Raw genomic sequence first — 14,352 nt, forward strand, 5'->3', positions numbered from 1 at the left:
AGGAATAAATGGTGTAAAAAATGCAATCTTCTCACCAGGAAAGAAAGAGAACCTATCTCAACAACAAGACATTGGTAACTGTTTATTGAATTTTCCATGTTAACGGTAAACAAAGGATAATTTATTCATCCATTTATATATATATATCATCATCATCGTTTAGCGTCCGCTTTCCATGCTGGCATGGGTTGGACGGTGCAACTGGGGTCTGGGAAGCCAGTTGGCTGCACCAGGCCAAGTCTGATCTGGCAGTGTTTCTACGGCTGGATGCCCTTCCTAATGCCAACCACTCCATGAGTGTAGTGGGTGCTTTTTACGTGCCACTGGCACAGGTGCCAGACGAGGCTGGCAAATGGCCACGATCGGATGGTGCTATTTACGTGCCACCAGCACAGAGGCCAGGCGAGGCTGGCAAATGGCCACGATCGGATGGTGCTTTTTACGTGCCACCGGCACGGAGGCCAGGTGAGGCTGGCAATGGCCACGATTGGATGGTGCTTTTTACGTGCCACCAGCACGGAAGCCGGTCGGGGTGGGGCTGGCAATGGCCACGTTCGGATGGTTCTCTTATGTGCCACCGGCACCGGTATCACAGCTACAATTTCCATTCATGTTGATCGATTTTGATTTTTGATCAACATCTCCAGATATATATATATATATATATATATATATATACATAAATATATATGCACATAACAGTCTTCTTTTAGTTTCCACATCCAGACCCAGGAAGACATGGGATGAGGTGGTGAAGCATGACCTTCAAACGTTGGGCCTCACAGGAGAAATGACAAAAGACAGAGACCTCTGGAGATATGCTGTGACTGAGAAGACCCGGCAAATAAAGTGAGATCATAGCTGTAACCTACACAAGTGCCGCATAACCAGCGAGCTCAAAAAGTACCTTGGATCGTAGGGTGACATGCAGTGCTTGAGGATAGCTATTGAGTCAAGTACCTCAACTTCAAAATGAAACCAAATCACAATCAAATGGAAATTGTAGTTGTGGCTGATATATGTTTGTGTGTCTGTGTGTGTTCCCTCTCTATCACTTGACAACCGAAGTTGGTATGTTTATATCCCTGTAACTTAGGGGTTTGGCAGAAAAGACCACTAAAATAAGTACTAGGCTTACAAAGAATAAGTCCTGGGGTCGATTCATTTGAATAAAGGTGGTGCAACAGCATGGTCACAGTCAAATGACTGAAACAAGTAAATAAAAGTATAAAAAAATGTATGTATATACATAAATATATATATATACACATTTATGAATATATATATATATATATATATATATATATATATATACATATATATCATCATCATCATCATTTAACGTCCGTTTTCCATGCTAGCACAGGTTGGACAGTTCGACCGGGGTCTGGGAAGCCAGGAGGCTGCACCAGGCTCCAATCTGATCTGGCAGTGTTTCTACAGCTGGATGCCCTTCCTAATGAGTGTAGTGGGTGCTTTTTATGTGCCACCGGCACAGGTGCCAGAGGAGGCTGGCAGCGGCCACAATTGGTTATATATATATATATATATATATTACACATATATGATAGATATATATATATATATATATATATATATACACACATACACACTTACACACACATACATATATATACACACACAAATATAAATATATATCTATATCTGTATATATATATGCATGTACTTGTATATATGTGATGTCTACACCTACAGCCATATTAATTGAATAGCTCTTTATCACCCTCACTCCTCCACACTCCCCCCATCACCATCTAGAAATGACAGTCAGCTCGCTAACATTGTTTCCTCGTTATTTTGTGTGTGTGTTTGATGCAGTGTCACATCCATCGACAGTTCAATAATCAATATTTTTGTTCTCACAGCACTTTTCATAGCATACCATCACTTTGTAATATGTCTGTGCACGTGTGATGGGGGCGATGGGGGCGACGGTGGAGAGATACATATTTGCGTGTGCAAGTGTGTGTGTGTGTGTGAGACAGGGAGGTTGTGCATGCATAGTGCATCGTGGCACCGCGGAGCACAGCAGTGTGACAGAAACAAAAAACAAAATATATTAACGGAAATGGTGGTGGTGGCGGTGGTGGTTGTAGTGGTAGGGGTGGGGGGAAGGTATGGAATAATAGTGAATAAAAAAAAATATATGAAAATATGATAAATATATAAGAGAAAGAAATGATTAAAAAAAATAAATGTATATATTGAGATGTTGTGATAAAGATAAAATGTAATTAGTTTGTTATTCAGACAATTTTACTTACTGTTATGACCTGCATATACACTTATGGGTGCGTATGTATATATATAATATAATATATATATATATATATATATATATATACTATATATATATATATATTTATATGCATATATATATATTTATTTATATTTATATATATATATATATATATACATGTGTATATATACATATATATATATCACACATATATGTATATATTATATATATGGAATGCGGACGTTAAACGATGATGATGATATATATACACATGTATAATATATATATATATAGCTAGATAGATAGATAGATATACATACATATGTATATGTGTGTGTATGCATGTGTGGATACATACATTTATACTTACGTATATATGTATGTATATATATATATATATATATTATATATATATATATATATATATATATATATATATAGTATATATGCATGTGTGTGTGTGTGCGTAATTAATATACATGATACATACATAAACCTATGTAATATATGCGTATATATATATATATATATATATAGATAGAGAGAGAGAGAGAGAGAGGGGGATATGTATCTATGTATGTATAAATAAGATCTGTGTCTGGCTATATACATACACACACAAACATGCACATGCTCATACACACACAGAGACAGATATATATACCCACATTCACCACATGCACTCTGATATGGTTCCAAATAAACGAATGCGTATATATATATGTGCAGGAGTTGAGGAGAAAGTGAACACGTGTATACCAATGTGTCTGCATATGTGTGTCAATGAGCACACACATACACATATATATATATATATATATATATATAAATATGTATATGTGAGTGTGTGTGTCTGTGTGATGTGGTGTGCATGTAAGAGAGAGAGAGTATATGTGTATGTGAGTATTATCTACATGTGTCTTTATTTCAAACAGAAATTAATCTATAGATCACATCAGTTAACCTTTTATTGAGATTAATTTTTTATGCATTTACATACACACACACACACATATATATATATACATACATACATACATATATATATATATATATATATATATATATATATATATATATATACATACACACACACACATAAATATATATATATATATATATATATATATATATATATATATATATATATATATATATATATATATATGTACATATATACATACACACACATACGCACATGTACCTGTATACCTTCACAGTACACACATATCTGGCCTTCTTATTTGCTTTTTGTTCTTCTGCCGTCTCTCTTCCTTTCTTTATTACTTTTTTGTGCTCGTCTCCCTCTTTTTCTCTTTTTGTCTGTCTGTTTCTCAGTGTGTGTGTGTGTGTGTGTGTGTGTGTGTGTATGTATGTATGTATTTGTGTATGTATATGTGCACATATATCAAACACATATCTATGTACATGCATGTATATATATATTATATATGTATATGTATATAATATATATATATATATATATATATATATATATGTGTGTGTGTGTGTGTGTGTAGGTAATACATAGATATTGTTTTTGTCTTTTATCCTGAGAGCAAGCTAACAGAGTGATTTCTGTCTGGTTTCACATAGAAATTGTTCCCAACCGAGTTAGTTGTTAATTAATCCAGTATATACACAAATATATTGCTATTTTCATACACACACACACACACACACACACACACACACACAACACATACATACACACACACATACATTAGGCTTTCCAAAACCAGAAAGGAGAAAGCGGATTCGAAGTTTGCAGATCCAATCCATCACTGGAACTGTAAAAATCAGTAAAACTTTCCAGAAGTTTATCATTTAAATATTTATGAGTATGTCTAGACATGTAACTATATGCATAAGAATACGTACATACATACATATAAATAATATAAAAATATAGGCATAAATACATACATACATGTGCATACCTACATATATATCTATATATACTTGCATATATGGGTACAGGAGATAAAAAAGTAAACGTAGACAAAATGAGAAACAAGAACATAAAAAACAAAACTATAGAAAATGAACTTTTTTTGAACAACAAAAAAAACAAACAAACAGAGAACCGAGGCATGCAACATAAGGAACATTCCCTTCATCAGTTGTCCCATGTTTTATCTATTCCATGTTTTGAAGGTTGGGACAAGACACGACATCATTAAAACAGTCTTTCCTGCAAAACAAATTAAATAAAGTTTGGGATTTTTTGTGGAGGGTAAAAGTGAGAACAAAACAGTAAAAACAAATGTGAAGTGATGAACGCTGGAAAAATGAGCTTTGAGAAGAGACAGGTAAAAGCATGTCTTGTCTTTAGGAAGGAAGTGGAAGAAAGATAGATAGCCGTTGGTCACGTGTGAGCAACAAGAGAGTCAAGGAAGAAGACTGAGAGAGAGAGGGAACAGTGAAGGGGAGAGGAGAAGAATAGGGAAATGGTGGGAGAGAAAAACAGAAAGGAAGAACAAGAGAGGGAGATAGATAGAAAAAATATAGATAGGATAAGTGTGCACTGGAATTATTAAGATAAAAATTACTTGGAAATGGATGCGTGGCTGTACATACAAACAAAAATACCATGTTGTTGATGTTGAAATTCCAATGAAGGAACCTTGGATCTAGGTTAGAAACCAGTTCTTTCCCTATTGGCAAGAAATTTTGGAATAAACTGAATAATGACATCAAAATAGATGTACATCAATGGAATTTGTATCTTTGTGGTGCCGGTGGCACACAAGAAAACCATCCGAACGTGGCCGTAGCCAGTACCGCATCGACTGGCCTCCGTGCTGTGGGCACGTAACAAACACCATCCGATCGTGGGCGTTCACCAGCCTCATCTGGCACCTGTGTCGGGGCACATAAAAACACCATCCGAGTGTGGCCGTCTGCCAGCCTCATCTGGCACCTGTGTCGGTGGCACATAAAAAAAAAAAAAAAACACCATCCGAGCGTGGCCGTTTGCCAGCCTCGTCTGGCACCTGTGTCAGTGGCACATAAAATCACCCACTACACTCTCGGAGTGGTTGGCGTTAGGAAGGGCATCCAGCTGTAGAAACACTGCCAGATCTGACTGGCCTGGTGCAGCCTTCGGGCTCCCCAGACCCCAGTTGAACCGTCCAACCCATGCTAGCATGGAAAGCGGACGTTAAATGATGATGATGATGATGATGATGATGATAACATACAAAGATGCATACATAGATTCCAATGAAGGAGCTTTGAATGTAGTTTGGAAACTGGCTTTTTGTGTATTGGCAAGAAATCTTGAAATAAACCTGAATAATGACATACATGCAGATGAGTAAAGAGTGATGGATTAAGGGAGATAAAGAGATGCAGAGGTGGGAACATGTATGAGTATAAAGTTCAGGGCTGATGTGTATGATATTAAGGGACAGCGTGAATATTTACCTTGAACTCACCCTAATGGTTTCCAACTGGTGTCCATATGGCCCTTAAGGGGTCCATATAAGATTTCCTTGTTAAAATTAATTTGCAGTAAATTGGTTTTACTCCAACAGTATACAAGATATTTTCAATTTTTTATACGATTCTTAATAATATTTAATTCTGAAAACATAAGGACATTTTTAAAATATCAAATAGCTGTTAGGGTCCAGTAGAGTAAAATGGAAATTGAAGGGGGTCCATAGGTGGTTGAGAACCCCTGAAACTCTATAACAGGGATGGGGAAACCCTCGCCCATGAGTGCCATTGTACCCGCAGGTGACATACTCATATGTACAAAATATATTTAATTTGTATCAGTAATTTGACAGTGGCCATGCTGGAGCACTGCCTTTTAGTCAAGGAAATCGCCCACAGGACTTATTCTTTGTAAGCCTAGTACTTATTCTATCGGTCTCTTTTGCTGAACCACTAAGTTATGGGGATGTAAACACACAAACATCGGTTGTTAAGCAATGGCCAGGAAACAAGTACAGACACAAATATATACATACATATCATCATCATCATCATCATCATCGTTTAACGTCCGCTTTCCATGCTAGCATGGGTTGGACTATATATATATATATATATATATATTTCTTTATTGCCCACAGGGGGCTAAACATAGAGTGGACAAACAAGGACAGACAAAGGGATCAAGTCAATTACATCGACCCTCAGTGTGTAACTGGTACATATATTTAATCAACCCCGAAATGATGAAAGGTAAAGTTGACCTCAATGGAATTTGAACTTAGAATGTGACGATAGACAAAATACCACTAAGCATTTTGCCTGGTGTGGTAATGTTTCAGCCAGCTCCCCCACACACACACTTATATATATATATATATATATATATATATATATATATATATATATATATGTTTATGTATATATATATATATATATATATATATATATAATATATATATATATATGTTTATGTATATATATATATATATATACATATACAACAGGCTTCCTTCAGTTTCTGTCTGCCAAATCCATTCACAAGGCTTTGGTTGGCCCAAGGCTATAGTAGAAGACTCTGGCCCAAGGTACCACGCAGTGGGACTGAATATGGAACCATGTGGTTGGGAAGCAAGCTTCTTACCACACAGCCACACCGCACCTATAGTAAACTTTTCCATTATAAAATTCATACAATATTCTTATGCCTATTTGCGACATAGGTCGTGTTTCCACTATGACTTAAAACAGTTAGACTCGAACAGAAATTGTCTGGTAATTGCCATTTCAATGGAAATTTTGTTTTCACTATAAAACACATATTGCTAGGCTTGTACCACCCCCTTGAGACCAAACTACATTCTAGCTGAAGAAGAAGAATATAGAATATCTTGTATGTAATATAAACGTCCTAAATTCAGAGGCCATATTAGTGAAGATGTTACACGTTATTTTAATGTGTCAAACTTATCTTTATGAATGTATATCAAATTATCATGGCACTCTGTCGGTTACAACAACAAGGGTTCCAGTTGATCCAATCAACGGAACAGCCTGCTCGTGAAATTAACGTATAAGTGGCTGAGCACTCCACAGACACTTGTACCCTTAATGTAGTTCTCGGGGAGACTCAGCGTGACACAGAGTGTGACAAGGCTGGCCCTTTGAAATACAGGTACAACAGAAACAGGAAGAAAGAGTAAGAGAAAGTTGTGGTGAAAGAGTACAACAGGGTTTGTCACCACCCGCTGAGGAGCTTTAGGTGTTTTTGCACAATAAACAATAACAATGCCTGGTCTGGGAATTGAAACCAGGATCCTATGACCGCGAGTCCGCTGCCCTAACCACTGGGCCATTGCACCTCCACATCGAATTATACATAGATATGTATACAAGATTTGCATGGCTATAAGAGTTAGAACTTTTGATGCACCTGTGGACCATTTCCTTTGCAAATTCTTGCCCACTGTACTAAAAATTTCCCCTACTCTTGTTCCATCAGCTAATAATCTTTGACCAACCTTTGTGCAGCCAGCACACAATGGGAGGTACACAGATATGAATACAGCTGTTGACATGTCAGGACTTTCTCTTCTCTTCAGTCATGTAAAAACAATTGAGAACTGGACATACAAAGCCTATGCAAGTACATACTTTACTCTACCCCCACTATTGAGTTTTTCTTTCCTTTGATCCATAAATGTCCTGTTTTTAGTATTAAACATGCTTTTTTATGATTAAAACCTCAGTTTGACACGCATATATGCCCATGCACAAATACTCCCACACACGGAGAATTATAAATATATGTATATATATATATATATATATATATATATGCATATTTATTTCTATATATGTGTGTGTGTTTGCATGTGGAGGAGGTCTGTGTGTATGTCATGGTGTATTTTTGTGTGTGTGTGTGTGTTCATGTATGTCTGTGTGTGCATTTGTTACATAAATATAAGAGTATACATGCATATACACACATACAAACACATATATACACACATATAAACACAGGGAAAAACAGAAACAGGCAGATAGACAGTGAGATAGAGATAGAGCGAGAGAAAGAGACAAACTGACAGAGAGAGAGAGAGAGAGAGAGAGAGAGAGAGAGTAAGAGAGAAAGAAAGGGACAAGTAGAGAGAGAAAGAAATAGAATGAGAGAGAGGGACAGACAGATAGCAAAAGAGACAGACTGAGAGAGAGAGAGAGACAAAGAGAGTGAAATGATTTAGATAATCATTATGGATTATCATTTTACACCACTTCACACGTCCTTTGTCCTACATTCTCTTTTCTTTATTTTCCCTCTTACATCTTTGAACATTTGTTTATTGACGAAGCAATTAATTTCCCTCCTAATCACCACTTGTCTAGCAATATTATGGCTAATTATACAAATCATGGAAGATGCTTAACTTACATTGGTCATAAAGTCATATTCAATTTCGAATTGTGTCATTGGATTTTTCTAAGCAGAAATTTAATAAATTTACATTGCTACATTTCACCTCTCGAACAAAAGATATACAGATACACATACACACCACAAATATACAGTTGCCATGATAGATCGTTAGCCACTACACACATTTTTTTCTCTCCTTTTTTTCTTCTCTCCTTGTTTTTTTTTCCTGTATCCCTTTCTATAGAAGAGCGTAGGCTCGAAATGTAAAAGACTTTTTCTATTCCTGAGCATTATACTAATACATCTGTTTGTTTTGTATACCACCTGTCTTTGTCTTTTGTTTTTTTCGTGAACTCTCCCTACATATATATATGTAATTCCTTGGATTAATGGGTATGTGTTAATTAGTGTTGAGTAAAGTATATTCACAGTTTTGGGTTACCTGGTGCCATCCATGGTTGGGGTATATTTGCTCTGGATCTATGTCAGGAATTCCACAGTTTTAGTTGAGATAACAATAATCCATGAGTAAAGCCAAATCCATCTCCTGCTTCATTCCTCAATTATTACATACATATATATATATATATATATATATATATATATATAAGTATATATATATATATATAAGTATATATAAATATATATCTGTGTGTGTGTGTGTGTGTGTGTGAAAAAGTGCCACACCCTAGCGGTTGAGGGAATCTGTGGAAGTGATAGATCCAGGAAAACCTGGGACAAGGTGGTGAAGCACGACCTCCGAACTTTAGGTCTCACTGAGGAAATGACTAGAGACTGAGACCTATGGAAGTATGCTGTGCGTGAGAAGACCCGGCAGGACAAGTGAGACCATAACCCATGGCCTCTACCTGGGATGTAGCCAGTCCACTTATGCATAACTTTCCTTCTTGGGACACAAAACTCTACTTGTGAAGACCTGTTGAGGCAAGTGGAAATCAGAATCAAAATCGAAATTGATCAACATCAATGGAAATTGTAGCTGTGATACCAGTGCTGGTGGCATGTAAGCGAACCATCTGAACGTGGCTGTTGCCAGCGCCGCCCCCAACGGGCCTCCGTGCCGGTGGCACGTAAAAAGCACCCACTACACCCACAGAGTGGTTGGCGTTAGGAAGGGCATCCAGCCGTAGCAACATTGCCAGATCAGACTGGGCCTGGTGCAGCCTTCTGACTTCCCAGACCCCAGTTGAACCATCCAACCCATGCTAGCATGGAAAGCGGACGCTAAATGATGATGATGATGATATGTGCGTGTATATACATACATACATACATACATACATACATACATATATATATATATATATATATATACATACATACATATATACACACACATACATAAGGAACAGATCTGGTTCATGAATACAGACGGATTCCTTTGAGTGAACACATATAGAGATTTTCAGGTAAAATCCAACCAAACTTCACAGTTTTCCTCATCTACCAGGGCAAAGAAGTAATTTCTATACAGGAATGTTTAAATAAAGAAAATTTGTTCATCAAAAAATAGAGACTCATCTAAATATGATTGCATAATCAACTTTGATCTCAGTATATATTTTAATTCATGATCACATACCCATCATTGTACATATTTTTCTCACTACTTTAGCATTTGAGTTTTTGTGAATATTTATTGCCTCCCCAAAAGATGAACAGTTACCTCCCATCTCCCCAATAATAATTATCACCAATTACCTCCCCTTAGATTTTCCTACTTGTTGAATCATTCATTCATTAACTTCTCCACACACAATATGAACTAAAATCTTCTGAAGAATATATGAAATTACAATAATTTCAATGTCATGATTAGCAAAAGGGAAACCAGTCGACAAACACACACACATATATATATCCATCATATATCCATCCATCCATCTATATACATATATATATGAGGGGGTACCCAAAAGTAACCAGAACTGTTCTCTGTGGGACAAGCAAGTTGTAGTTCGGATTTCTTCCACTAGAAGCCACTTGATGTGACCCTCGGGCAGCAATCTTCCAATCAGTGTCTTCCAGTATTCTTATACTGCCATGTAGTGTGTCTTTGTTTTGCATTGCTCTACCAGCCAGCCAGCCAGCCAGCCCAAAGGTTGGGGTGGGCTGCACCTGCCTACCTCAGTTGCTATGGCATTGAGGTAGATCTGGCCACCTCCATTAACGGAGACAAGACCTGAATTTAAAACACTGGATGATGATGATGAAACTGGGAAACCAGCCCTTATGAGCCTGGCATGGCTTGAGAAGGGAACATTTATTTTTTTTTTACATTTGGAAGTATGTGATGGTTGTGTCATGAAACAAATTGTCCCTACCAGTAATTAATACTCCATTTCATATTATTACAATCCACTCAACTGTCTATGAATGACTCTGTCAGAGAGTGGCATCCTATTCGAGTGGAATGCTGCAATAGAATGTGAAGGGACTGACCTTAGGAGTTGTTGGACTTGAGACAGTAATCTCCAAGAGACTGCTGTTGCATTTTGCAAGCTATGACTAATTGTGAGAGAAAGAAAGAGAGAGAGAAAAAGAGAGAAAGAAAGAAAGAGGAAAAGAGAGAGAGGGGATTTGAAGAACTAACTCCTGTATTTGACTGCTACTTTATTGATTGACCTACCTACTTACCTATCTACCTATCTAGCTAGCTACCTGTCTACATAATTCATTGCTAGTATGTTAAACTGTCGTATGTCCAAATTTGACCAAATGCGTTTTTTCCAACTTTTTTTTTGCAAAAGTCGGTTCTTTTGGTGAAACTATCATGTCTCCAGCTGCTTCAGATGCCAAGATATTAGAAATTACAGTTCTATACTTAAGAGATGAGGAATTATGTACATTATTTACATTTGATGGATATTTGTCCTCATCTTGTTTGTTATTAACGCAACATTTCACCTGATATACCCTCCATCAGGTGTCTTGGGGAAATTTTAGAACCTGGGTTCTCATCCCTAAGGTATTTTTCAATGTTGTTGTTATTATTATTATTTTTATTATTATTATCGAACTCGGAATCTGGGGTTAGTAGCCCATGCTCTTAACCACTATGCCATATGCCCGTGGGCAATTATGGAGTGAATTTTAGGGTTTATAAATCTAATATTTTTCTATCCTAATGTAAATAATGTAAAGGCACAGGAGTGGCTGTGTGGTAAGTAGCTTGTTAACCAACCACGTGGTTCCGGGTTCAGTCCCACTGCGTGGCACCTTGGGCAAGTGTCTTCTACTATAGCATCGGGCCGACCAAAGCCTTGTGAGTGGATTTGGTAGACGGAAACTGAAAGAAGCCCGTCGTATATATGTATATATATGTGTGTGTGTGTGCTTGTGTGTCTGTGTTTGTCCCCCTAGCATTGCTTGACAACCGATGCTGGTGTGTTTATGTCCCCGTAACTTAGCGGTTCGGCAAAAGAGACCGATAGAATAAGTACTGGGCTTACAAAAGAATAAGTCCCGGGGTCGAGTTGCTCGACTAAAGGCGGTGCTCCTGCATGGCCACAGTCAAATGACTGAAACAAGTAAAGGAGTAAAGAGTAAATGTATATTAGAAATTGTCAAAGTTTAGTACAATAGTTTTGCTTTGGAATGGTGAAACTATATTTTGTTTTCTGAAAAAGTTTGGACTTACAATGCTTTTGCATAATAGCAACGATATCTGCTTGCTTACTTACCTGTCTCTCTATCAGTCTGTCTGTCTATCAGTCTGTCTGTCTGTCTGTCTGTCTATCTATCTGCTTACTCACCTACCTGTCTCTCTGTGTGTCTATCTCCCTATCAACCTCCTACCTCTCTGTCTACCTACCTGCCGACCTATCTATCTCCCTACCCATCCACCTCCCTCCCTCCCTACCTTGGTGTGTACCCAGGGTATGCATGTCATGCAGTGCATTGCCAGTGAGTTCATAAAAATCCAAAAATAATTCCAAAACAACATTGAAAAGTTGTCAAAATTGAAAATTAAATAAGTTAATTGGTTTAAGAAAACCATAAAAGAAACAATATTTTAACATTACAAAACATTAAAAAAAGAATGTTTTTTCATCTCAAATGCAACAAGCATATTTGTATAAATGTGATCCCAAAAGACACCTCCGTAGCAACATCATTTCCTCTCCTCTTAAATATCTTCAAATTGCATACGTTTACAAAAATGCTTCTATCGTCTTCATCTCTTTGCTCCCGTTTTTTCCCCTCAAAAGCTCTCTCTATACTCTTCTTTCTCTCTCCCTACCTCTCTCTCTCTCTATCTGTCTGTCTATCTCTATGTATCTATCTGTCTGTCTGTCCGTCCATCCATCTATCCATCCATCCATCCATCTATCTATCTATCTATCTATCTATCTATCTATCTCTCTGGTTGTCTGTGTGTCTATCTATCTATCTATCTATCTATCTATCTATCTATCTATCTAGCTATCTATCTGTCTGTCTGTCCGTCCATCCATCTATCTGTCTATCTATCTATCTCTCTGGTTGTCTATTTGTCTATCTATCTCTCTCTCTCTATCTGTCTGTCGGACTGTCTGTCTATCTGTCTGTCTGTCTGTCTGTCTGTCTATCTGTTTGTCTGTCTGTCTGTCTGTCTGTCTATCTATCTATCTATCTATCTATCTATCTATCTATCTGTCTATCCATCTGCCTGTCTCTCTTTATTGATTGTTTGTATCTGAGGTCACTAAACAGTCCATTGATTCACATGTGGTCGATGACTGACCACAAGGAGTGGACAATAGAAAATCACCAGCGAAATACATATATTTACTGACACAGCTGCTGGTGTGGCTGTGTGGCACCTTGGGCAAATGTCTTCTAGTGGTTAGGGCATTTGGCTCATGATTGTAAGGTTGAGAGTTCCATACCTGGTGATGATACCTGGAGCAAGACATTTCATTTCACATGGTTCTGGACCATTCCACTGGCAAAAATAAGTAGCACCTGTAATTTAAAGGGTCAGACTTGTCACATTCCCTGTCTTGTTGAATCTCCCTAAGAACTACGTTAAGGGTACACGTGTCTGTGGAGTGCTCAGCCACGTGCACGTTAATTTCATGAGCAGGCTGTTCCATTGATCAGATCACCTAGAACTCTCTTTGTTGTAACTGACAGAGAACTTAGTTTGTATAGCAGAAGAATTTTGGAAAATAGATCCAAAATCCATTGATATGGTTGCAAATACAGTGATGAAAAAGCTTTCTGGAATAAATCTTCATCATCATCATCATCATCAGCAGCAGCAGCAGCATCACCATCGTTTAATGTCTGCTTTCCATGCTGGCATGGGTTTGACGGTTTGACTGAGGAATGGTAAGTCAGGAGGCTGCACCAGGATCCAATCTGATCTGGCAGGGTTTCTACGGCTGGACGCCCTTCCTTATGCCAACCACTCTTAGAGTGTAGTGGGTGCTTTTTATGTTCCACCGGCACGGGAGCCAGTCAGATAGAACTGGCATTGACAACAGTCAAATGGTACTTTTTATGTGCCACCAGCACAAGAGCCACTCAGGCAGCACTGGCATTTACCATGCTTGAATGGTATTTTTTATGTGCCCCCAGCACAAGGGCCAGTCAGGTGGCACTGGCATCGACCACGCTTGAATGTTGCTTTTTATGTACCACTGGAACAGGGGCCAGTCAGGTGGAAATGGCATCAACCAAACTCGTTTGGTGCATTTTATGTACCACTGGCATGGGGGTCAGT

At 37.7% G+C, this 14,352-nt stretch overlaps 1 long non-coding RNA gene across 1 annotated transcript in view; it reads right to left on the reverse strand.

Moving 5' to 3' along the window:
- The window catches only part of LOC118764893, a 17,480-nt gene extending 3,736 nt beyond the window's left edge, over window positions 1-13,744 (reverse strand). Inside the window, exons 1-2 of the long non-coding RNA XR_005000729.1 lie at window positions 13,590-13,744; window positions 9,792-9,796 (exon numbers count right to left, since the gene is read on the reverse strand). This is a non-coding gene — a long non-coding RNA (uncharacterized LOC118764893). The remainder of the gene's footprint in view (window positions 1-9,791; window positions 9,797-13,589) is intronic.
- Between the last annotated feature and the right edge of the window lie 608 nt (window positions 13,745-14,352).

The sequence above is a fragment of the Octopus sinensis genome, linkage group LG9, assembly GCF_006345805.1.
Source record: "Octopus sinensis linkage group LG9, ASM634580v1, whole genome shotgun sequence".
Taxonomy (NCBI): Eukaryota; Metazoa; Mollusca; class Cephalopoda; order Octopoda; family Octopodidae; genus Octopus; species Octopus sinensis.